The 25,763-nt window shown below is 34.3% G+C and overlaps 1 protein-coding gene and 1 long non-coding RNA gene across 2 annotated transcripts in view; one reads left to right on the forward strand and one right to left on the reverse strand.

Moving 5' to 3' along the window:
* The window catches only part of LOC150098851 (fas apoptotic inhibitory molecule 1), a 334,537-nt gene extending 317,636 nt beyond the window's left edge, over positions 1 to 16,901 (reverse strand). Inside the window, exons 1-2 of the mRNA XM_090404683.1 lie at positions 16,844 to 16,901; positions 13,105 to 13,177 (exon numbers count right to left, since the gene is read on the reverse strand). The gene's annotated coding sequence lies outside the window, so the exon portion shown is untranslated. The remainder of the gene's footprint in view (positions 1 to 13,104; positions 13,178 to 16,843) is intronic.
* Positions 1,098 to 25,763, forward strand: LOC150098852 (uncharacterized). The gene is made up of 3 exons (XR_016549457.1): positions 1,098 to 1,179; positions 4,736 to 4,848; positions 25,531 to 25,763. It is a non-coding gene; the product is annotated as an uncharacterized LOC150098852 (long non-coding RNA).

Raw genomic sequence — 25,763 nt, forward strand, 5'->3', positions numbered from 1 at the left:
TTATTGTCCAGATTTCGCTTCCATATATTAAGACCGATAGGGTTAATGTATTGTATACTTTTAGTCGGGTTTGTTTTTGAACTAGATTTGGTTTAAATATAGAGTTAATTACACCTGTTATTTTTAAATATTTTGCGATTTTTACGTTTATATCTTTTTCATTTTCATATGTGATCGTACATCCTAGGTAAGTTAAATGAACTCACCTGTTCTAAGATCTTGTTATCTATTACTATTTTAGTTCTTGCTGGATCTTGTCCTTTAAAGGCCAGTTTTTGATTTTTCTGTTGATATTATCATACTATAATCTTTGGCTATCTCATTTAGATTTAAAATAGTTTTCTGTAAGTTATCTTCAGAATTTGTATTATTATTTGGTCATCGGCAAAAAGGAGAGTGTTTAAGTTCACAGTAGGAGAAAGTTTAATACCTTGATGGAAATTTTTATTCTATGAACAAAATCATTTACTAAAATCAATGAGTAGCATGTAAATCTACACGGATAATTCATGAAACGATTAACATAAATTACAAGTTTATAACATAAACTTTCGAACAATATACTTTATAGCAAAGATACATACTTTTGATAAAGAGATTTTATATCGCTTAACCAAATGAGGGTAAACAGACAGCTGTCAGAATTCGCCAATTCTTACTTAATTAACATAACCATCGGAATATAACAAAGTAAAAGAAAGTTAATTCCAAACAATAAGTATTTCGGTTAGGTGCCACTCCTTGATACATCTAACTGTCTCTCTCTCCTTAATACATGTAATCAGTTGCAAAACATTACTTTTATTTCTGTGTAATTCTATTTAATGAATTTTAGACAATTTCAGAACATATGAAAGGATATCAAATATCGCAGAGGAGAAAGATATTAACGTCTGAACTATTGTAGTTCCTTTTTCTTAATTCACAATAATTTAGCAAACTGAATACGTTTGCTAAATTTTCTTAAATTTCTTGATTTTAACCAGATTACTTTTTTTTATTTTAGAGCTCGTTTTCGAAATCACAGAACCATCTTTAATTCACCACATCCACGCCTAATGCACATAAAGCTTGGCAAGAAAAAAGGAAGACGACGTGCAAGTCATACAAGTCTAGAAATGCCGGGATCAAGACAGCTCAGCATATGTTCTCAGTTATCGCCTGTTCCTTCAAGACAAGGTAAACATTTACAAGTTTTAAAAAAAAAAGTAATTCTCTTGATTAGCATCGTTTGTTGCTCTTGATTTCAATGCAAGTTTAGTCTTGTGGGACAAGATCCTTGAACACGATCATTTAAAAATACTGTGTTGGAATTTTTGGCAACCATGAGAATCCTGTCAAGTCCATTGTCGCAGTTAGTTTTTTTTTACCTGAATTCTCTATCAAGATAGAACAGTGTACCTGTTCAGATCGATGCACTGCAGTAGTTAATCCTCAGTCGCTGGAGGGCGCAACTAATCAATCAGACGTACTTATATGTACAACACTTCGTACTTCAGTCCTGATTTCTGGTTTCTGACAAATTCACTGCACGATACCAGCCATTAAAACAACCAGAAAGACAAATTAAACTCAACGCCTGTTCCTTATGGCTCGCTTGTATTCTTCGATTTCCTTGCTGAAGAGGGCCACTGCGTCAATGACAATTTTATGGTCATGTGACAGCTACTTCCAAGAGACATTAGCAGAAATCCAGCAGTTTGCCCTAATTACAAAAGTACTTAGAAAAATCTATTTCGCTCAAACCATCGTTAATAACTGCGACCCCTATCGGAACTTAAAGAAAACTTCAGGCTCATATTTTTTTTGTTGTTTTTAGACCAGCCGCGACATTAAATAATGTCACGTGAATGGTGTTTAATGGTTCGCAGACACGCCACAAGAAGGTTAATTGACTCAGAGTATAGTATCTAATGTCGTTCGCAAGCAAATTAGACGTTCGCTTAGCTTTTCCTGAATGTGAAATGAGAAAAATTTTAAGAGCGTGAATTTTAAGAAGCTACAGATGGACTGGGTTCCCACGTAACAGACAGGATGGGCGGAAAGATAACAGATGGAGTTATCTGGAATAATTCTTTACTCATTGCCCACTTCTGATATTTTCTTACTGATGCTAGGTAGTTTCGGCAAGACCGTTTCAACGTTCCTAATTACCACGTGTGTTAAGGATCATCTAGTAGCAGCATTTTTATTGACGACTGAAAAGCAGAGGAAGAATTCTGCAACTGATGGAAAAAAAAAAAAAAAACGTTAGTGGCTTGCGATGAATATTTAAGATAAAATTTTATGCGCAGGATGCAAATTGGATGGTCATAAGCTAAAGAGATGAAACTTTACTTAAGATAATCAGTTCTTCGGGAACTCTTGTCTATAATGTCTTCTTACGCAAAGCGTATTAAGTTCATATATTTATCTTTCGTCAAGGCTGATGTTCGCATGATATCTTGCGACTGCTGTCAAAAATATACGAGACATGCATCCAATTGAGTAGAAAGAACTGTCAAAAATATTCCACGCGCCAGCTTATTTCAATAAAATTGTTATCGTGCCACCACAGACTCCCTACTCGTTTGTATTGGAATTTTCATGAGCGATGAAAATTCTCTAAAAAATGAATGTCATCAATCATTTTTTTCTTGTCAGAGTAATGATGTTTTCAGAAACGCAGTTACCTTAAAATCGGCAACTGCCTTTATGCATTAACATTTTCTACATTAGCAGTTATCATCGCAAGAACATTATTGAAAATTCTTCAAGAAATATTTTTATCTGCATTTTTAAAGGTCAATCGTAATCGCTTCTCTGTTAGTGTTGTAATTATGCAATTATTTCTTTATATATTTATGATGAAGATACCCCAATTAACAGAAAATTAGGTTTGCCATTTATAATTTGTCTTTTAATATAATAAATTTTATTTTAGCATATTAATTTGGCATATCACAATCGTCATCCTATATTCCCGAATTGAAATGTTTAAATCTATAAATAGGATGTGCAGAGTACTGCAGTTTCTATCAACGTATTGTGAATAACAATGCTTTGATAGAAACCGAAATAAAAATCACATATTATTCTTGCATAGCTTTAAAGGCATAAACAATTCGACATTATTAATGAGATCGAAACAGATTCAAATTAAATTAAAGTTCTGAGGTCTTTTGCTTAACTTAAAAGTCAACTTAAATTATGTTTTTACTTGAAATCATGGATGTTTTTTGTTCATTTTAATCGATATTTAATGAACTAAGTACAGTACAATATACCACAGATTAACACAAATACAGTAGCTAACAAATAATTAATCCGAACACCCATATTTTTAAGAAAAATTTTAATTTTGCAAGAAAATAAGTACATAAATTAAACTCCAACTTTACCTGATAATTTATGTGCTCCTCTGTTCCTACTAGGCTCAGTAATTCGTTTAGGCATGGCCTCAACAAACGTAGAACACATTTTTCTTATTTCTGCATCTCGAAACCATACTTTATAATGGATTGTATTAAGTTAGGTTTTAAATTTACCAATTTAATTTTCCAAGTCTCTTTTTCATGGCCCACAAATTTTCCATTAGGAGAGTTACCTGGTCACTGAAGCAATTGGATGTCGTGATTTTTGAGGAACTCCTTCACTTTTTTGAAGTGTAACATAGAACCATATCCTGTTGTAAGACGAGTTCTTTGTCTTTCTGGATGTGTGGAAACACGCTTTTCTCCAATATTTCTCCCCCCCCCCTTGGACAAAGAAATGAATCCCATCTGAGAATATGACCTTCTTCCACAGACTTCGTCAACAGTTGTTTCTTGTTTGGTCTATGGGCAGTCCTCCCTGCTTCCAATAATCTTCCACATACTGTCATGTCATAAACCTTAATCCTAATAGCTCTGAAGTCTCTATTTAAATGTCTACAGCAGATAATCTTACATTCATTTTCATTTTCCTAACTAGTAAACTTATCTTTTCTCTAAGGAAAAAAGGTACCTGTGTCCCTAAACCTCTTTCAAATCGCATATCGTATTAACAGTACCCAAACCAACACCGCACTCATTGACAATTTGTCTTTGAGTCATGGATGTGTACATATTTTTGAACATATTTTTATTTTATTCGAACATATTTTAGAAAGAGTACATATTTTTGAACGCTTTCTTGGATATGTATCCATTTTATAGTTGCACAAAATGAATAAAACACTACAAATGTCAACTTGTTTACACTATTTAAATTGCACAACACTATTAATAAACATCGTACAGACAGTTAAAACACGAAGCACTCAACCAACGCCTGCCTGGTTGGCCGAGTGGTTAGCGTTCCGCTCTCCTGACAAAAGGCTGCGGGTTCGAATCTCGCCGTGGGTATGGATGTCTGTGATTGTCCTACTAACGGTCTACCTACGCACTGCTGTAACTTGTGTCCAGACGCTGCAGTATGACCTTTGATGTCTTTGTGCCATAAAAATCAACAACAACACCTCAACGAACATAGTGAAGTAAAACCAAACCCGAAAACGGTAAATCGAAACCAAAACCTTGACGAAAATTCGGCTCGTTCGAATTAATTCGTTCGCTACTGTATAGCGCATGATAAGCTGGCTGACACATAGCAGCAAATAATAGTATGCACTGTTTTCTTTTTATTTACATAGGTTAGCTTAATTGCTTGTTATTTTACTACTCGTTAATTAATTTTATACTGTAAAGTTACACAATTCTTGCTTCTGCTGTTATAGGAAGCAGAGCTGCTAGCCCAGACTATATACGCAGTCCTCCTATTAGAGACAGCATGGATAAGCGTCGAGACAGACCAGCCGCTCTCTCGGTCCTTTCGGACGCAGAAAAAAAGGTAAGCGGTCGTTTAGAATGATTAATTTCTGTTTAGTTTTTACTTTTCACAGGAACAGAATTTTTTTTTCATTCTAAGGATTTAAAATTTTGTCAATTGTAAATTGACAACATTTACTACGACCGCACCTGAAATGGAATTTTAGGTGCGGTTGTAGAAACTACAGGGTGTTTCAAAGAGAATGACCCGATTTCAAATATTTATATTTAATAATGAAAATGTGGTACAGTTACAAAATAAATTACCAAGTATGAAGTAAGGCCTAAAGTTTCACTCATCACAATTACAAATGCTCAATGTGCCCAATTGTATATCTCTGCTCAATGCAGAGATATACAATTTTCAAGTCGGGACATTCTTTTTGAAACACTCTGTATTACTGCCTTGTTACTCAGTGCACGAACACGCACAGTATACTATATCATATATTTTTCAACAAAGACTTGTCCGAATTCAAAGAACACAATATGCCTAGATTTATCATTAAGGAAAAAATAAGAAACATCACCCACTTTCGGTCTCTTACCAATTAAAAGCAAATACAATACTCTTAAGCATTAAGATTTTAATGAAACAAACATTATAATCATAATCCTAACAGTTTTCTGAGTGTCATGAGCTATTATTGCTTGTACCGTTTCGTTAAGTTGCTTTTACTCTACTATTAATACTCTATTGAATTAATTATTCAAGATTGAGCCATCCTAGTAGAACGATCGATTTATTTTATTCATTTTGCTATTGAAAAGTGTTTCAGGATATGCTCTGTTTTTCATCTCCTAGAAAGCCGCAGGTCTTATCTTTAATTACCTGTTAACTATCTAATTAATTACGACAGTTCATTTTCTCATCAATTATGCAATTTTCGTAAAAATCCTAATTTAAGCATAGCGGAGTAAAAGAATCTCAAACAATAGTTGTTTTTTTTTTACTACTGACAAGAGGTTTAAGTGTAGTTCACCAGCTGTTGCACTGTAATCCGCAATTTAGAGTAATTAGCATGTTGTCTCAGTGGATGTGCTAAAGCATGTGAATAACTGACATACGAGCAGAGTAGTTCTGTTGCATGGGCCCAAAGAGATAAAACGTTTTATCTTCTGGCTAAAATACTAAAGAAATATCAAATTTCACAAAATTACAGAGGTTTAGAAAACATTATCTTTCAGAATATGTCATTTTTCCTTTTCTAAAACAACACGCACGAAAAGCTTTTTAACCTATGACCTTTTGATAGTCAAAAATCTCATGCGCTTGTTTCAAATCCATCGTCCCTGCTTCAAACCTTACTCAATAATTTTTATTTAAATTTCAAAATTAACCAAGTAAAAATGAAGCAAAGGAATAAAAAACATTCAATGCAGTGGTAAATTTGGAGAAAAGATTTCTTTCGTTCTTTAAGTTTTTTTTTTCTTCTTTTACATTCAATATGCATTATATATCTCAAATGATATCCAAGTGAGACTAGTTGTTTGTCAGAAGCTTTTGAATTCTGGGAAATGTGGAAACAGAGCACAACGCAGTCACTTACAAGAAAGCAACAGGCAGTATTTGTGTGTGGGGGGGAAGGGGAGTTATTGTCGTTTTACAATTAATTACAAAATACACATATCCCTGGTATCCACATATGCGCGCACTTCCACTGCAGTACACATCTCATCATTTGAGAACGTCTAATTAGATCAGCTTAAAAAACCTGCTGCCTTCGGAAGACATGCGCCTTTTTTAAATACGAATAGCAACCTTTTAAAAATAAAGGTGGTTTCCTTCGTTAATTTTGATATTTGTTGCTTACATAATTTGGTTAAAACTTAACACCCGCCTTATTAACAGTTTCAAGTACATTAAGTAGACAATTAAAAATAATTACACTTTAGAATATTAGAATAAAATGTCATTTCTTTCTAATGTAATTTATAAAAATTGTCAATGTGAAGAAGTATAACACATTGGTTTGCTTCTGTACAGATATTATCAAATTATACATAAAACTTCCGCTGTTCACGATAATCTTCGCCTAGGGAAGCCACAGAGCCACTTTTTGCCTACTACTGAAAAAGAAATGCTCACGTATGAGAATAAATGTCTCTTATAGGTTTCAGATGAGAATGCTATGTTATTTCCCAAGTAAAATATAATTTTTCGCTTCTGAACTGACTTAACTACAGCCACCAACAAGCAAACATTTTTGAATGCAAATAAGGATCTTGCTTTCTCTCAGTATAGTACCACTACCAGAGAGCTGAGTTTGTTTTGAATTATGGACGATGTAACTAAAGCTATAAGAGGAGTATATTATATCCGCTGATTGCGTGTCTATTCTTGTGACCGATTTGTCTGTTTTTTGGGATAAAAAAATGTGGAATTTTCTACAGTAAAAATCCTGCAACAACAACGAGACCGGCTAACTGACTTTCAGACGAAAAACTCTTATAAAGGTGCTTCGCATCCTAGAGAGGATTCAAATTCAGGTCCTTCCAACCTTACCGACGGAGCTACAGAATCTCACTATGGGAAACAGGGGCAGACTTGCTCATGATGGAATTACTAACTATTCGGCTACTCCATCATAATTAACTGCATCACTTTCTAATTTATTTCTGACATCAATGATCATTATCAAAAGAATTGCTATCAATCACTCGATAGAATCACTCGTAAAGTACTTGTTTATATTATGCCGAACGAATTAAAGTTATGAGGCGAGTTTATGAGATCCTTTTTATATATATCATTATAAATTAGTGCTATCTATGGGCAAAGAAAGATTACAACAAGAGAAGGAATGGAATTCGTTACTGCTCTTTTTAAGCATCTGTAGGTTGTGGTCGTTGGAAAATGTTTCAAGGGAGAAAGCCATTTCACAAAAGAGAAGCAGACAGATGGAATGAAAGAGACACAAAAGAACCAGGTTAAGTGGGTGGTCAGATGATACTGGGCACCTAATGGATATTTGTAGCTGTTACTCTTGTTATAATTGTAGGCTTAAAAAAATGGAGAGATGGAATTATGGGTACCAGTTAGTTTGGTGGAAAACAGTGCCTATGGAATGCCTACCAAAAAGGTACAAAGCATAAACAGACAGTAGGTTGAGGCAGTAGATGGATAGTACTCGTGTAAGAAAGACTGAGAGAGAGAGAGAGAGAGAGAAACGAGGTATCCTGTTTTAGACACCATCAAGAATTTTTTAGAGAGGTTTAAGTTTCCCATTCCAGTAAGACAGATATTCAAAGTTCATGCGATTTTTGAATTTTCATAAAGAGAGAGAGAGATCTTTATATCTCGTGATCTGGGTTTATCAATGGTAGCAGAGTGACCTAAGATTATTTTTCGAGAAAATTAAAAAAAAACGTGTTTTGAAATTATTGAAGTAACTGCGCTGTCGTCATCATTACTGAAGAATGGAAGGGAATCAGTACAGTATAATAGAGCCTTGAGACATGCATGTGCATTGATAGAGAAATCTGAAGAAAGGACGCTCTACGCGCAGTGAACGACCCGAAAAAAAAGTGGCTATTAAACTAGCGTATCCAATCACAAAAAAGTAGAAGGCAGGTGACAGATAACAATTTGCTTTGCAGTCCTCTGCTCTAGACCCTATTAAATACTCTGGAAATTCCGAATATAACAGCAAAGGTCTCTTCTTACCATTTTATAAAGCAAAACGCCTTATGAATGGAAGCCTTATGATAAGGGATACGATAAGATATGATAAGGGATAAGGGATAAAGATCTGGTCTAAATACTGAGCGGCAGTATCCGTACTGATCTTCGTTAATTGACTGGCGGTGTTCCAGTGATGAAGAAATTGACAGTTGACTTACTCTATTATATCAGGCAACTGGTAGACTTTTCTTTTATTTTTTGAATGGGCTGAATGTGGATTTGCTTCCATGTTATGAGGTAAATGCGTTTTGAGTATAAGACAGTGTGGATATGATGTATATGACGGATGTCAGGAACACATAAGTACAACTGGATACAACATCAGGCTAGAACTTATTTTATTTTATATGTTTTTAGTGTCCGCGTTATTCAACATTTTCCTGATATTTTTCTAGTGAAACGTCACAGAAGTAAGACATGCATTATTTCTTGTATAGTGATTTTCCTAGGGAAGAAGAATACTGACCTCCTGGCATCATCCTAATGAGTGAAAGAAGTAAGGGCACGCATGGAGAGAAGGTGCTCCTAATGGAAAGAAACAAGTTGTTACTGGCGTTGTAAGCAAAGAATGAAGCTGAAGTGTATGTCCAAAGCCACTGACAATATGCTAATATTTTTCTGGGACTGCCTTGACACAATTATTCAAACATCAAGGTTTGGGTATTTGGAAGAAATATTGAAGAGAATGGGGAATAAAGACCTTCGTGCATAATTTCTATAACACGATCAAAATAATTTTAATAGAACCTGTGGCACAATAATCTGGAGAGGAAACACATTAGACACAGTAATCCAGATGTGGTAGTATTAAAGGCTTGTAAAGAGGCAAAATTAGTTTCTTTTTCTTACATGTCGCATCAGCATTTCAATTACCCTCTTAGTTGTATTCGTAGCATTTGCTATATTGCCCTTATACTTCAACTTCCCATCTACTCCAATATCTCAAATCTGGTGAGTCTCTTCTAGCATAATCCAGCCAACATGATACACCATTGGATATCTCAATGTTAATAAACATAAAGTGCATAACTTTATGTTTATTAACATTTAACTGATAGGTATTTTCCCATGCCTACATTGCCAGCTTATTCAAATCATTCTGCAAATACTACATATCGGTAAGATTCTTCATTACCATGCCTATCTTTACATCATCAGCAAATAGTTGCATGTCTCCTGTCGAATCTTTTCTAATGTCATTAATATAATGATTGAATAACAACAGACCAAGAAATAATCTGTGGGGTACACCAGTGCCCACATTAAATTGAGCAGGTTCGCGTCCTCGCATATCACTTTTTGCCATCTGCCACTCATTCATCTTCTTATCCAAACTAATAATTTATAATATCTTCCGAATTATGCAGCAGTCTTTCATATGAATCTTGTCAAAGGCTTCAGCAAAACTTAAAGGTATCATGGTATATCCTCTAAACTTATCCATAGCAGTATTATAAATTATGAGCAAGTTACTCAAAGATGATCTTTCCTTAGTAAAATTATACGTTCACTGCAAGGTTGTGCACATAAATATCATCAATGAAGATGATGTCACTGTTGGATTTTAACCTGTAGGAAATCAAGATTTGAAGATAAGAATGAATTGAAAGATTCACAGAGGCCAGTGGAATTTTCAGAATTACGGATGCAGTAGTCAGCAGATGAATGATACGCAATGAGACAAGTAAACCTTATCAGATCACACAAACTACGCGGCTCTTATGCAGAAAGGAATCATAAAGAGGGTAGTTTGTTCAGTTCAAATAGCCTGGAGTGTAGTAACTGCTATTTCGAATTCGGTCAAAAACAACAGGGTCAGGTCTTAGTGAATGCTGTTTAAGTGAATGTGGTTGTGATTTTTAGTAGATTTCTTTGCGTTTTTAAAGTTTTGCGAAGATTTTGAAGAAGTTTTTAACCACTTTAATACTGCATTTATTTAATTTTACTATTACAGAATGCTTTTTTTAAGTTAAACATTAGGAACATGCAGCGAGAGGTGATAGACGTATTACCCATAGAGAAAGAATTTAGTGCCCGATGCCATAATTTGAATGCGACGTCATCTCACATGCTAAATACGTGGCCTCTCTTCAGGCACTTTGTAGCAGTAGAGGAAGGGGGAGGGGGGGAGGGGAGGGGAAGGATTATGGGCAAGCTGGTGGAAGCCTACCACCTGATGTATCATCATCGGTTCGATCAAGGTTAACTATCTAGCGGCCAGGATACAATTTCAGATAGTTAACTATCTGAAATTGTACCGATTCGAAACCTCAATGCTTCTATGCTGTTGAAGGTCATTTCTTTAACGCACACAACGTTTATCACCATAAATATATTTACTCCACCCAAACAGTTTTAGAAAAAATAAAACTAGTTTCCAAAAATATTCCAATATTTGACAGAAATTAGAAGGGGAAAAAAAATGAAGACCAACTGTTACAGTTAATCATATTGAATGTTATCGGATAGAAATAGTTTGTTCTCCTTTTTATTTGCATTTTCTTCTCTAAGTTTCAATTATTTTATAATTACCAGACCAAAAAGAACAAATACAGAATGTAACTTATGAGGCACAGTATATAAAAAAAAATCAAAGCGACTTAAACTCCAAGAATAACATTTTTTGTTATTTCCTAAAAACTTTAATTACTTTTATTTTACTACTGTAAATCTTAAGAGAGTCCAGACATACTCTTTTCAGCTGTTGCACGCTTGCCATCACAGTAATTGCTGAAATATAAAGCAGTGCATATTTCAAAATTTCAATTCACGCAAGAATTGGTCGCCAGAAGAGTAATGGATAAAGTTAGAATTATATACGGAAATAACGTACACATAAGTAATAAAACGCGGTGATTTTCATCTCTTAATGTGTTGCCTGAAATGAGAAAAGAGTGTTCAAGTATAAGCCGAGGTGTTGTTACCTTGTGAAGAAGAATATGTTTCGTAGGGAATTAAAATTTCACTTTGATAAACTAAATGGAACATCCACAACTGATATGACAAACGGTTGCTAATGGAGAACTCGTGATATAAGGTAATGCATTCTTGTGGTGAATGATAAAAAGAGAAAATAAAGTCACTTTCCTGAGAGCCTAGCTAGAAATAAAACATTTCCATTTAAAAAATTCATGTGTTCTTTCGTTTAGCTTTTTGCATCGAGGGAATCGTGTTCTGTACACTTATCAGTTCTCTACTCATCGCTCTGTATTATGATGATAGTTCAACAAAAACAGCTTTTTAAGTAAGGAGAATGCAAAAACTGTCATAGCGGTTATCTTTGGTTGCTAAAATAGAATTGCTGGTCTGGAATTAAACTTCATCATTAATAAAAAAAATAAAAAAAGAAACGGGAAACTTGTGAAAGTATTAGTTTCTTCAAGTCATCACTATTAACTGATCTCAATTCTAGCACATACAATGTTACACACAAATATAAAAATTAAGAGGACTGTTGAGGAAACAGTAAAATATCATGGAAATATACATTCAACATTTGGGAAGAAGACAAAGAAAAACACATCGAAAATGTAGGAAATAGCGCATCATTCAAGCAGTTGATTATAGTCAAATTAACGTCAGCGTAAGGAGAATTACACAACAAATGACCAACAGGTTTATTTACAAACGACTTGAAAGCACGTTAATATGATGTGGCAGCTTACACAGTTTAATGCCTATCGTCAGATAACTACGATATTATTTTTGTTCAGGTGTTTATCAGAATTTTCTAGATCCCCCCCCCCTCTCGTACACATCACAATAATTAAGTGTAATTATCTGGTGTTTAGTTATGATATGGACCCCTAACGTAAATAAAATTAACTATTAGCTTAAATTTTCTCCCATGTATGAAAAATGGAAGAGAATCACATGCACACACATAACAGGGGAAAAAAGAATGCGCCAAGCCACTTTCGATCTTAATATCTACATTCATAATAAAGGTCTCTCGTGTTAAGAACATTTAGAATTTGAAAAGCAAAATGTGAACTTAAATAAATAAAATAATCATTTTCGCTTATGTATCCAAGGCAGTGCTTCCCATTTACGCGTATCCCCTGGGTTGCGCAAGAGGTCTTCAGGAGGTATGCAGCACTTTTTTGTTCAATTCTGATTTTTTTTAAAAATATTTTTGTTGCCGTATTGTCTCAGATATGTGAAGGCCTGTTTTATATTTAATTTTTCAATAAATAACGTTTTAATGAATTTTTAAACAAAAATGTGTCTCTTGGATACCATGTATCGGATGACCTCCGTTAGAGCTGAGTTCGGCTGACCGCACTCCAACTACATGGTTCAAACTGTTTGCAATAAAAGTTCAAATTCGAATTCAATTTCAAATTCAAATAATTCGAGTTAAGTGGTCAAAAGTCGCCGCTTATATCTTTTAAAGAACTGGATTTCGTCAAACTAACTGAAACAATTTTGTCTCATTAAACTTTTTTTTTTATTATTGAAAATTTAAATTTCATAATTTTTGTTCTACTGTATGCATATTGGATTCTTACAACTAAAATGTATTTAATAATTTAAAAAATTGTTTCAGGTGTTTATGATTTATTATAAGGCAAATGTTAAAAAAATGCCTACCTTTATAATTATTCGTGTTTGAGTGAAAGTTCTCCTCAACTGCTTTTGCTTGAGAGGGAGTACACCAGTGTTACTAAAATTTGAAAAGGAGTACACGGTTACTGAAAGTTTGGAAGAATTAACACAATATACATTTAACAGAAAGATTCTAAAAAGCACCTTAGTAAGGCAATAATCAACGAATAAGCCAATCAGTTTCTACTTTAAAATAAAAAGGTAAAAAAATTAAATTAATTAGGACAAATTACAGAGCTGAAAATGTACTGTCTCCAATAAGAAAGATAAACGTAGTCCCGATCTGTTGTAACTTTCAACAATGCAGACTTTCAACAATGAAAAACTATCAACGTTTTTCAAGTTTTCTTGTAAAGACATTCTCTAAACAATTTGCTCTTATGTAGAATCTTTGTCTTACTCGAAAGCAATTATGTGATTATTAGAAGTGGCATGTTCAGCGAAGCCAGACTGTTCATACTCAAAGATACTTGATATAAGATTTATGTTCCTCACGAAGGACAAAGGCAAATCTTGCAGATTGTAAATAAAATCGGACACGAGAGCAAGAGCACTTGCAGGCACCTGGATTAAGTGGAGGAAAGTTGTCTTTTGGTGAAGAGAAAAGTGATATTTTTCTGACAAAACGAAATATCACATAGATGTTGAGAAGCAGTAAAATTTTCGCAATGTGTTCCTTTTTGAGCAGAAAAGGCAGGCATCATATAGCTGATGAAAACCTTGTTAATAATGGCTTCACTGAAACTATTTGTCAAGAAAGTTGATCTGATCTAATGCTTTTTTGCAGTAATTCCAGTCATTTTTCATCTACAAAACATAAAGTATGGACACGATGTATTAAGACCTTAAGAGCCCAATTTTTTTTTTCTAAGATGGTGTGACTTTGTATGAATATAACACCTGTAAGCAGGCCCGTTTCTACATTTTGCGGGGCCCTGTGCGAAATGGAACAGCGCGGCCCCTGAAAGTTAGTAACATTTATGGAAATTTTAAATGGAAGAATATCTTGTTAATTAATTAATTAAATCAAATATGAAAAATATTTATGCACATAAATAAACAAGTATGCTCTTTAGCATCAATTTAAGTAAAGGGAAAAAAGTAGTTAAAAAATAAATGTGTTTGTATGTACATGATATATTATTTTATTATGTAAGTGCACATTATCATATAAATACGCCAGAACAATAACAATGATTTATTTAATAATATAAATAATAATATAAAATATGAAAAAAATATTCATTTTACTATAAAGAATGAAATATATGTATAACAGTTTATAAGATTTAAAAGAAATCTTAATATATTAAATTTTATTTAACTAAATGCGCTTATCAATAAAATCATTTATAACGCTATCAAAATTCAAATAGTTTGCAATTTCATGCTCTATAGACATTATTGCCAGGGACCACAAACGTTCTTGAGACATAGAAGATCGCAAATACGTTTTTATTAATTTTAATTTGGAAAATGACCTTTCTGCTGATGCGACCGTAACTGGACTGGTCAATAATATTTTAAATGTCGTAGTAATATTTGGATAAATATCCGAAATTATTTGCAATTATGAATTTTAAAATATTAGTGGGTGCATCTTCCGGAACAATATTTCTAAAAATAATTAATTCATTGTAAAATTCAGATTCATCAATATCTGTATTTAATTTTTGATACAGCTGTTTGTAGCAAAATTTTAATTTATTTTCTGTCATTTTTCTTATTAATTTCATATCATAAAGAAATCCAAATGATTTTTGGTGAATTTCATACAATTCAAACCTTTTTTTGACAGATTGTAGAGCAGTATCTAAAATTACAAAAAAATAAATTTATCATAAAACTATCTTTGTTATCACCTGTGTGTGATTCCTCAGGCGTTTCATAATCAAAAAATACTTTTCTTCGACGTACTCGACTTTCTTTACATTTAATTTCTATTTCTAATAGATTTGACAGTTCTCTAGCAATCTCAAAACAGCTATCAAATCCTGATATTCTCTGCTCTTCAAAGTACTGCACTAAATCTTTAATATGCTTAGTTGCTACATCTATGGGAATTTTTGCATTTTGTAATACTTTACTTACTAAAATAACTTTTGACAAAAGCTCATACCAAATTACAAGGCTTAGTATGAACTCCAATGAATCTATTTGTTCATATATTGAAACCACTTCTACTTTGATACTATTATCTGATGCAGTTTTAAATAATTCTTTTAGTGCATTTAAAGATTCTGGAATTAAAACGTACAGCTCTAACTGATTCTATTCTACATTCCCATCTTGTATCACATAAGTTTTGGAGTTAATTGTTTAACAAATTTCTTTAATATGTCCAAACGTGAAGTTGAGTCAACAAATAATGCATATATTTTTTGTATAACATTAAAAAAATTTATTGCTATAATTGATGATTTTGCGACATCCCCTAAAATCAAATTTAAATTATGACAGGAACAAGGAGTATAAAATGCGTTTTCGTTTCCATTTAAAATGTAAGCACGGACTCCCTTATATACTCCTTTCATATTCGCTCCGTTATCATACCCTTGCCATCTACAATCTGCCAATTTAAGATTTAATTTATTCAAAAGTGATTTTATATTTTCATATATATCTTTACCAGTAGTGTCATTAGTTGTTAAAAACGTCAAAAATTGTTCACGAATTTCAATATCTGCTTCAAATATATGTAAAAATCTAAAAATTACTGAAATTTGCTCCTGATGACTAAAATCAGGAGTACAATCGAGAATTATTGAAAAGTACTTTGCCTGTCGTATCATATTTACAATATTTTGTTGAATTTTGGTTCCCATATCAACAATGAACTCATTTTGCACAGTGGGTGATAGATACGAATTTTGTTTCTTACGTATAATTTTTTTTTCCGAACATCGCATTAAATGATCTTTTAAAAATGGATCAAATTCTGCAATTAATTCGATGATTCCTAAAAAAATTACCATTATGGGCTGTGTACAAATTATCAAAAATTACCTCGAAAAGCTAAATTATGTTCGGATAAATAAAGAATTGCTGCTACTATTCGTCTTAAAACATTTCTTAACCGTTCTGCTTCAAATTGTATGACATTTTGATTTGCCTGATCAATTGTATTGTGATTTTTTAAATTACATTCCATTTGTGTCCACATGTATTTCATGTGCACTGGATTTCGTTTGTGCGACTTTAATCTTTCATTTACATGTCGCCAGTCAAAAAAGCCATTATTAGATAAAAAATTATCATCAGAAGAAAATAATTTGCAACAAAAACAAAAAATAGTAAGTTTAGTTTAATCCTTTATCCAAGTGTGAGCAAACAAAGTTTGCGCCTGAAAGTATCTTCAGGACTGGGGTAGGGTAGTGCAACATCAGGCAACTCGTTGCAAAGGTGGAGAAAGCTCTCATCACTCCTATCGCAGTATCTCCCATAATGCAAAGCACATCTCCTTGCGGATATGTGTAATGCTATGCATTAAGGCAAAGGGCCACTACCCATACCGGTTTCGACCTTTATTGAGGTCTCGTCAGTAGGAGCCAGGCCCAGTAGTGGAGATACAAAGGCTGATGCAAAGTTGCCTGATGTTGCACTACCTTACCCCAGTCCTGAAGATACTTTCAGGCGCAAAGTCATACGACTAGTCATACTCTGGAATTAAATACGATAGATTTAATTATAAAATAAGTTAATAAATTAAAACAAAATTACTTACCTGATAAATAAAATACATCTAAAAATAGTTTGAATATACAAGCCATCTTCTGTTTTGCTTCTCTCCGTTAGCAATTGTCCTAACATAGTGAGCTGTGGAAAAACACCTCTTGTTGTCATCTTTTGGAAAATCATTTTCAGTCGAAGGAGACGATGGACCACGTTGTACAATTTGTGTTAGTGTTGCGTTGTTCAAAATTTTGGGCCACGTTGCTGGATCATCAATAGTAAATACTTCACCTTTCTCTGGTGTTTCAGTTTTAGGATCTTCAATACTCATTGTTTGACCAAACGCGTCATGTTCTCCACTCTCTTTGAGTATTTTAGAACTTTCATTATTAATTAATGTTGAAGCCAAAGAACTGTTTGTAGCTATTTCAGAACTCCCATTATCAACTGAGATATCTGAACAAATATACGAGTTCAACTTCATAAATTTAAACAGTGAATTTCTTTGACGTTCCTCGGCCGCTTCTTTTTCTTGTTTTCGCTTTCATTTTTCATGCCCACTTGGGTATTTTCTTCCATAATAATCTCTCTCACGACTAGTCATAGTCTAGAATTAAATACGATAGATTTAATTATAAAATAAGTTAATAAATTAAAACAAAATTACGTACCTGATAAATAAAATATATCTAAAAATAGATAATATTAGAAAATAAATAAATCTAATATAGATTGAAAACTGCTATTGAAGAAAAATTCTGATGTCGGATAACCTAAAACCAGTTTACAAAATATATTTTTTAAGATGTTTTGCAAGTAATGTCACATAAAAAACTTGCCATGACAGTACGTGTATATACTTACTTGTTCATAAAATCATAAACTAAAATCAAAAAACTCCTTAAAATTATTAAAAACACCTGTTTTAAAATGCACTTTTCCCTATTTAACACTATGTTGTACGATATTGTTATATATCTTAGAGTAGTTTCAAATACTACCGCTCTGCACACCTGCTTTCATTTTGTTTTAATTTTTCATTCATTATATTCTTTTTTATTGCTTACTGTGATACGTGTCTCTAGCTGTACTATTGTGAAAAATAAGTACGCTCCCGAAGCGCGAAGGTAGTCCATCATTTGTAGGTTTAATAAAGTTTTGTTTTTAAATCTACGCTCTTGTCATGTGCAATTTTGAAAAATGCTTTATAAAGATTTACAGAATTCAGATATAACAAACCAGAATCAAGGTTTAATGAGATCAAGAGTTAACAACCTATTTATTTATTTTTTTAATATGACCTTCCAGTATCTGGAAGATCATACTTCGTGAAACGTTGGACATTCCCACATAAGGTGTGAAGAATATCCTTAATAAATTAACAAGCCATAGATGCTGACCTATAGGGTCGGTGAGTATGACTTCAGGGCGTTAACAAGGCGCACTGAACGTCAGGCAGCAAAACACTGATAATGTTTTAATAATTTCTAATTCTAACGTTTAATATTTTTCCCACTGCTCAATACTTTATTGAGTTTTTAAGTATCCAAACGGGATTTCAAGTATTTGTCATCGTGTATGGTACATATGCTCGTATCAAAATCATGTATATTTATAACTAAAAATCTACAGGATGAAATAACATACCAGAACCAGTCATACGGTATATGCATTTATCTATATTTTACCATAAACACTGATGGTGTCAGCTGTAATGTATCTGACTGAAATCAATGCATTATATTTCTGTTCCGATAATCACTCAATGATAATTATTAGTGTCCTAAGCAATAACCAAACTTTAGCATTATATGTTTATTCGAGATGCGGATCAACCAACATAGGTGCCCCGTGATAGACTTCATTTTCGCTACAGAAATATTTACTTTAGTGCAAAGTACACCCCTGCGTCCCAAAAACACCGTATTCAAAACACTCTGTAACAATTTACCTGAATGTAGACATTGATGATCCTCCAGTGCGTCACATTCTCAAGAAATGTCTTATATGTGTTTGTATGAAACTTACTTCCCTTTCTAGAACTCAAAAAAAAAAAAAAAAACTGAAGCTCACGGAGTTAACATTGTCTGGAAGTACCCTAGAGCATTGATACTGAGATACTTTACAATCAGTCTGCAAGAAAATTACCACAGTTTTTCTAATGATGTGTTCCATGTCATTAACTTTATTATTCAAATCCCTCCATTTACAGCCAACTGCTATTAATAAGCATTTGCGTAACGACTGTAGAAACCATAACAACCCCTCGCAACAACTTTTTTAATTTCCCTTGTGGAAAAGAAATATTCTCACACATCTTTAAGCATATTACGGAAAGGAGCGGAAGACGAACGCTTACCTGCCAGGTGTTTTTTAGTTCTTTTATTCATCGGCGATGCATTACCCAAGAAATGAGCTGCATGCATCTTGCTTTTAGTGGATTAAAAATTGAAGACTGTAGTCACAGGTGATGTACATGGCACTACCAAGAAACTTTCCAAAAAAATCGCTTTCAACATTTAAGGAATCAGTAATTAATTTAGACAAAAAAATTGTTAGGATTAACTGTAGTCTTAATGAGATCAATATCTGAAGAATGATCAAAAACAGACTATAATTAAGCGAGAACTTATTGCTTTTCCAAGAAAGAAAATGGCAAGAGGGTCTCATCATTAACAAGTAGCGATATTATAATTTTTGTGAATAGTGGGATTAACTAATTATATATATTTTTTAAATGTTACCAGTAAGACTGATATTGCAATCATGTAATATTCTGCTATACTCATTAAAATTAAAGCTTCGTAAAAAAATAAAATTCGCATATCTTATAATAAGGAAAAACTACATTATTTACTAATATCCAGTAATTAATAAAATAATAATAATAAAAAAATAATAAATCACGGTACATTTCCTAAAATTATAGTTATGAAAACCAATATGTGGCTCTAACCCATATTGACTTTCATAACCATAATCCTAGGATACGGTGATAAGCCTTATATCTAAATAGACATTTCCGGGTGTAAATTGCGTATGTTCTCCCTGTTCATTTTTCTGATCTGATAACTCAGGATCACTGACAAAGCCCTGATAAAGCACTTCTTCCCGTAATAGGCAGGATTCGAACATAGTTCTTCCCATCCAAAAGGCTTCGTCAAACTGTATAAGCTACGGAGCCTCTGTTTACTAATATCTACTGCTACAATATTTTCGATCAAAAAGTACACTGTTGATGATTAAATCCTGCCATATGCTACCGCACTAATATCGAACTAATCAACAACCACATGTGATTCAATTATTTTGTTGACAGTCTGCAAGAATCTCTACCAGTGAAATCTAAAAGGAAGTGGGAGATGTGGGAATTTTTTTTTTTTCATCAGAAGGCCAAAAGTGGCTTCAACAAGTGCTGATCAGAAGACTATTATTAAAAGGTGGAAATTATGTGCTCTGAGTAATTAAAACGAATGCATTTTTCCCATAATGCATATGCTATGTTGCAAAAAATTATAAGAACACACATTTTTCGAATTCTGCCTAACTATGAAGAACTTGCATATAAAGACAAAAGTATATGCTAAATTACTTAACTTAAAATGACGCAAAGAACGTTTATCAGGATTCAGCTGAGAGTCAGTCGGTCTCATAGAGAGGGTGTCAAAACTTTGCAGCTACTTTAAACAACAGCGCTTATCCGAATAAATCTAAAGCCACTGCTTTTCATTTAAATAACAGTCAATCAAAATATGTTAAAGTCTACTTCAGAAATAATATGATAAAATACAATAGAATCTCAAAGCAGATTCTGGGAGTGACTCTAGACAGATTCTTGACTTCCAAAGATCACTTGATAAAGATTACCGGCAATAACACGTCATAATATATTGCAGAAACTAGCAGATGCTTCCCATGAAGAGTCGTATAGTCGTAAGTAGTATATTCCACAGCAGAATACTGTGCCATAGCCTGGCTTAAGAATGCTCACGCACATTACTAGTTGATGTTTATGTCAACCAAGTCATGAGATCTATCTCTGGGACAATCAGATCAACACCAACGTAGTGGTTTCCAGTTCTAACTAATATTGATTCTCCTCAGTTTATGCAACCTATGGAGTAAAAGTATTGAGAATAGTGATGATTTGCCGATGCATGAAGATATTTCCCGCAGCTGCTCATAGACTTAAATCTATACAAGCTGTCTAGAGAAATACTTTCGAAATGTTGCATGAGGCCTCGGATATCACATTAACCTGGAAACTTTACTGGCAGAAGCACGCCTTTAACTTATGTCACTACTCCTGATCCATGTCTCTAACTTATGTCACTACTCCTGATCCATGTCTCTAACTTATGTCACTACTCCTGATCCATGTCTCTAACTTATGTCACTACTCCTGATATTAGTACGGCATGAATCGCATGCCGTACTAATATGTGACCATGTTTTCGATGCCAGAATAAAGGGTTCTGACCTTCGAAAACAGCTGTCGTCTACACTTAAATGGATCAGGAAAAGATATGGAAGGATGCAAACAGATGTTCCACGAATGAAATGGACTGGCTTTCCATACTGTAATTGTATGGAAATTTAGCCCGTATCATGAACATGTAACAGATATCTTGGAACTTATAGGTGTTAAACCTGGAGCGTTAAATCATTAACGATTTATTCTCTTATTATTTTCTATATATGCTATCATTCGCTAAATAATAAATAATACGGAGATGACAGTTTTACCTCCCAGAAACTCGGATTTTTCTTCAATTAGCAGACATAATATACTAGTCGTATAGTCTTAGTTGCTTCGGCCATAATTCAACAGCGACAAAAAAGGAAAAATTTTTTATAAGTTGTATAATAGTTATCAATCAGTTTGCGCAGTTCCTTACAATAAGAATATTGGAAATTAGCTATGGTGATGCATTAAAATATGGAAATGTGATGATGAAAAGAACAATCGAACAATCCAAACAGTGTCGTACACGTAAACTAACGGGAGGATATAGGAGCACTGAAGAGGATTTTTATTCATTTCATCGTACATCAGTAAATTATCTCACCCAGGAATTCATGGATCTGCTGTGCCAGATAGAACATTATACTGATCTTCATGGCCCTCAATTTTCATAGAAAGGTTGCTGAACACAAGCTAAACTACATCCCAATCAATGAAACCTAAATATTTATACTCTTCAATAGCGAATGGATCCTATGGCCCTAATGACACGCTCCACTTTTCTTTTGAGGTTGCTGTAGTCACAGATGTAAACATTTCCAACCCGACTGTGTTAAGAAGGCTCAATTCAAATGGACTCTATGCAAGGAAGCCAGGTTTGTATCCCATTTACCTCAAAACTACCAGAGAACTCAGTGATAGGTGTGAGTATGTGACTTGGACCCATGACAAATGTCTGTTTCCTTATGAGTCCCGTTTTAGCCTACAAACGGTCTACACGTGGTTTGATGTAAAGAGAATAAGATATGCGGTGCCATCCCCTCCAATATCAAAGAATGGGACACTTACTGCAAAGGCACCCGTATGGGGCAGAATAATGATTAACGACGACACTCCTCTTCAGTTTTTGATAGGGCTGCCGTATGCTCAGAAGTACTGAAAACAGATCCCTGAACCCTATGTGCGACTCTGTAAGGATGCGGTTGACCCGTATGCATTTTTATGTATATGATAATGCCACTGTCTATAAAGCTCAAGTAGTGGAAGGATATCTTGAAACTGAAGATGTCCAACGATTACAGTGGCCAGCATGATCACCAGATTTAAATCCAATTGTACATGTGTAATATATCCTTGGACGCTATTTCACGCTGACAGTTTGGTCACTTGGTAAGCTAAAGTCTGCATTGGTGGAAGAATGGGATTTTCTGCCATAGACTCTTATAGACACCCTTATATCAAGTATCATTCACTGCTGCAGACCGGCCTGTTTAGTTGTTAGAGAGAATCGCATGCCGTACTAATCTGTGACAATTTTTTCTAGTATATTGTATCGATATCTGTCAAGTCATTTTCAGACAATTCTCATATACCCCTACGTAATATTCATAATTCCTGTTTGACATAACTTGTTATCATCCCATTTCGTTGTTATTATATTGTACACCACCATACCCATACCAACGTTTGTCCTGCTTCACCGGTGTACGAGTAACACCGACCTTTTTAACTGTGTTGTTAATTTTGTCGAATAGTGTAAAATCACTTCGGAAATTCTTCACAATAAATATGAACGCCATGACATTTCCCAATCCTTATTTGGATATCTAATAATAAACCTTGTGAAACTGTAATAGGAAACCTGTGAGCAGCATAGTACACAACATTTCCTACACAAACATCATTCGCTAAGAAAGGGATCCAGGAAAGAACATGCGTAGCTCAGTCAGTGTACGAGAGTACCGTTTATTTCGTTTGTTACATACTATAATTTCCCTTTACGATATGTTATTTTCAAATAAAGAGGCCATATGTGGTACGGGGCCAATCTGTTTTGAGAATGTTACTCTGATTTATATCTAGAGTTGAAGAACGTCGAGGGTATGCCTAATTTAGACAGAGTATGGCGTCTTTCATTATTAAAATCATGTAGATAAAACCCTTTGACTGGAAAGACTGTTCGAATCTCGTCTAGGACACGAAGAATCTTTATCAGGGCTTTTCAGCTGGAGATGAGTGAGCCGGTCACGGAAACAGAAGGGTTTTTTTCCTCAACTAAAAGTCCGGTTTTTCGTCCTGCAACCAGGCTAATCGGCTAGTAGAACACACACACAATTTGCAGACAAAAGATTACGTATAGGATTAACCACCTTATCCTCGCTTACGGTTACGAAATCTAAGGATACATGGAAGGTTGGGGTCGCTTAAGTGCCTGTTTGAACCATTGATGATGAGGATGATGAAAAGATCCAGGGTATTATCCAGGACTTTGTATTAACATACTGTAAATACAAGGCATTATCAAAGGCTAACGCACTAGTTATCAATATTGGTTCTCGCAAGTGCATCGCAATTATAGAATCGTGCCAACCATTACTAGCTTTCTTTAAAGATGGAAATATGGAAGTCCACAAAAACTATCAGAAAGATCACATGATGTGAAGATATGAGAACGTACGGAAAGGATGAGTTTCTCTGTGATGCATGACTGAATTCCCTTAACCAAGAGGAGCTTAACGCTGAAGTTTGTGTATGTTTCCAAAGCTTAAGCATATACCCATACATCTTAATCAGTTTATATAGAAACAATAAATATATACTGTATTTCATAGCCATGTTTCCATTCAAAGACTATGACGTACAAACCGAAAATCATCCCAAAAAATAATACTTTTGTTCACCTTGAGTGACACATTTCTCTGTGATTGAACGGCTGATGGAAAGCTATGGTAGAATGTAATGAATAACTATAATTATTTTTCAAATAAACCTGTAAATTTTCTATATGCCGACTACTTGGGTAACCTTATTTACCAGAGTATGCAACCACATTTGTGATGTCGTGGTATGGTGTGGTGCAAGGATACTTCTTCGGGTTTGCATTGGATCGTATTGCGTTTTTGCGTCCTGAAAAATGAAATCCGACATTTCTTTTGGACAGTTTTTGTGTTGATAAGCTACAAAGATTCTATGAAAATGCCCCAGTCGAATATCACCAGTGCAATATGTCACCATGTCATATTGCACTGGTTGTGTTGACATGTTGTGAAGACAATGCAAAAGTCAGAGTGGTCAGTATATCGTCCAAATCCGGGAAAAGTCTGGCGTTAGTTGTGGGCGAGAATAACACATCCAACATTTCAGACACTAATTGTTATTTTAATGGAGTAGTGGTCAAATGTTTTGCATCCGTTACTAAACATTCAGTGGAAATAATCAGGAGAATGGCATCTGTAATCATTGCCAAAGGTGCGCAAACGGCGTATTGAAGTTTGTGAAAATAAAGAATTTGTGGAACGCTGTAGCCGTAAACTTTTGCAGCATAGTATATATGAGAGGTGTAAAGGAACTGATAGCAATGCTGGTGTGGTTGCACAGGACATTCAGAGCACGCTTGTGTGCGTAATATATAAATGCACCTTGGAGAAGGGGATACACTTGGTGAGAGAGGTGAACCCACTGTGTGTGTATGTGTGAGAGAGAGAGAGAAAGAGAGATCATGCGTTTCTCATGATGTGCATTACGTGCAGAATGGAAAAACCAGTGCATAAGGAAACTTCCGGTGGTGTCTATCACTCGTATGCATGCATTTATGACTACAGGAGCATCTCGCTGTATATGGAAGTCGGAGTGCGTCTTCAGTGCAAGACATCGTGCACATCGTCTCATTCTTGCCTAAATAATGCCCCCTGTCGTGCAGCAGTCCTATACTGCAGTCTGGTTCTCACCTTCACATCTGTTTTTTTTTTAATTGTCTTTTCTTTGCATTACATGGATATGGTTCACTTTTGGAAAATAGACAGCTAATACACAAACACAATAGAAAATAAACTACTTCGTTTTTTACACATAAATAGAAAATGACTAGGTTCAAAACTGGACGAGAACAGAATACTAAGCAGGGAAATCCTTAATGTAAAAAGATAATATGTTAAAGAAAAGAGTCTTGAACGTTCGTTTTTAATCAAATATTAACTACAGTATCCAATGACACTTGAATGAAATTTGTATGTGACCTTAATGTCCTTTATTGAATCATTTTTGTTCTTTTCTAGCAATCCAAAAGCTCAGACAGTCAAATGGCAAGTACATCAATCCCGAATGGCCCTGGTTCCCCAACTGTAATTGTGACGAACGGTAGCGGCCCAAGCCCAGCATCTTCATCTACAGCAAGGGTGTGAGACTCCATTACCACTTCCCGCCAATCTTATAGACCTCGCTCGTACCGAACCTCCCGAGATGTGTAAGCAGAAATGATGTGCGCACCAACTGAGACTTACCTAGTGAA

Source organism: Typopeltis vanoorti, chromosome 15 (assembly GCF_054136105.1).
Source record: "Typopeltis vanoorti isolate ZY-2024b chromosome 15, IOZ_Tvanoo_1.0, whole genome shotgun sequence".
NCBI lineage: Eukaryota > Metazoa > Arthropoda > Arachnida > Uropygi > Thelyphonidae > Typopeltis > Typopeltis vanoorti.